Genomic DNA, 1,229 nt, shown 5'->3' with positions numbered 1-1,229 from the left:
TACAAGTGCATATAAGTATGTATTAAGGAGCGCTTCTTCGGTTTCTTCACTCTCTGCAAGATTTGTTTTGTTTTTCGTTCACCTAGCCAGCGACGACAAGGCGTTGACATATTAACATGCAGATATATTTACCGCTTTGTGGGCACACGTTAGTATGTATGTATGTGACACTGAAATACACGTAAATTTTGTTGCTTTTTTGTTTGAGCGCTAGACAACAATGTGATTACAAGTACATATAGATATATATGTAATACATATATAAGTATGTGTGCGTGTGCTTCGCTTGCGTTGCCGTCGCTGTAACTGTAGCTGCGTCATCGCTGCTGTCACCGTTGCCGTTGAACTTGGTTTAGCTTTGGCTGCGCTGGGCTTGATTCGCCTCATAGCGTCGAGACGCGACGCGAAGCGACTTAGCGTGTGTGCGCGCGCGACTTCATCAACTCGAAACGCAAAATTCAAATTTCAGTCGCTGCGCTCGAGTCGCCGCCGCTGGTTCGTTACTTTCGAAATACGCTGCCAAATGTGAAGAAGTATAAAGAGATCGAATTGGTAAAAAATTTGAAAAAGAAAAGAAAAGTAATTTCGAAAAAAACTTGGCAAAAAACAATAATAAACAGAAAATAGTGTGGAGTACGGTGGTAACGAGCGTTAGGTGATCGCACCAACGACAAATTTCTAAAATATCCAAATAAACGTAAAGACGCATAGCATGCGTAACTAAGTGGCAAAGTAACTGTAGTAAATGAAAGCAATCAACGTACAAGCGAATAAATTGTCTTCGAATTGAAGGTGAAACAACTAGAAATTGTTTTTGAGCTCTTTCGTTGCATACGCAGTTGCACTGGCTGCAGCTCGTGTTTGTAGCAGAAATATTTAAAAATTATTTTTGTGTGAATTAATATTGAAAATTGAACATATTTGCTAATTATGTGCGAAATGTGAAAAGTGTTGCTTATTTGCGCGAAAATTAACATTTGTTTGGCTTGAAAACGGTATGCGCCGGCGTATAAGTGCTCTCCTGTCGCTTTGTGGGACACGGGAGCGTATGAGTATTGTCGAACTTTTTAGAGTTGGAATGCTGTTCTTAGTTATACATATGTAGTGGATTCTAAGCAGTTTTGAAAAATTCAGAGTTTTGAATTATATAAAGTATCTTTGCAAAAATATTGATTAAATAAAATATTCTTTGATAAATTAAAATAAAATTTAAATATATTTTATTGCAG

At 37.6% G+C, this 1,229-nt stretch overlaps 1 protein-coding gene across 9 annotated transcripts in view; it reads left to right on the top strand.

Moving 5' to 3' along the window:
* The first annotated feature begins 457 nt into the window (after nucleotides 1-457).
* The window catches only part of LOC108976023 (solute carrier family 46 member 3), a 22,087-nt gene continuing 21,315 nt past the window's right edge, over nucleotides 458-1,229 (top strand). For 4 of the 9 annotated variants that reach the window (XM_018944926.1, XM_018944927.1, XM_018944921.1 and 1 more), the window contains exon 1: nucleotides 458-792. The gene's annotated coding sequence lies outside the window, so the exon portion shown is untranslated. Of the gene's footprint in view, nucleotides 793-821; nucleotides 996-1,229 lie in introns of those variants that run through there. The other 5 variants (XM_018944925.1, XM_018944923.1, XM_018944922.1 and 2 more) reach the window with 4 other exon arrangements.

The sequence above is a fragment of the Bactrocera latifrons genome, unplaced genomic scaffold (assembly GCF_001853355.1).
Source record: "Bactrocera latifrons isolate USDA-ARS-PBARC rearing strain unplaced genomic scaffold, ASM185335v1 scaffold_71, whole genome shotgun sequence".
Lineage (NCBI taxonomy): Eukaryota > Metazoa > Arthropoda > Insecta > Diptera > Tephritidae > Bactrocera > Bactrocera latifrons.
This window is presented reverse-complemented; position numbering and strand designations above follow the sequence as displayed.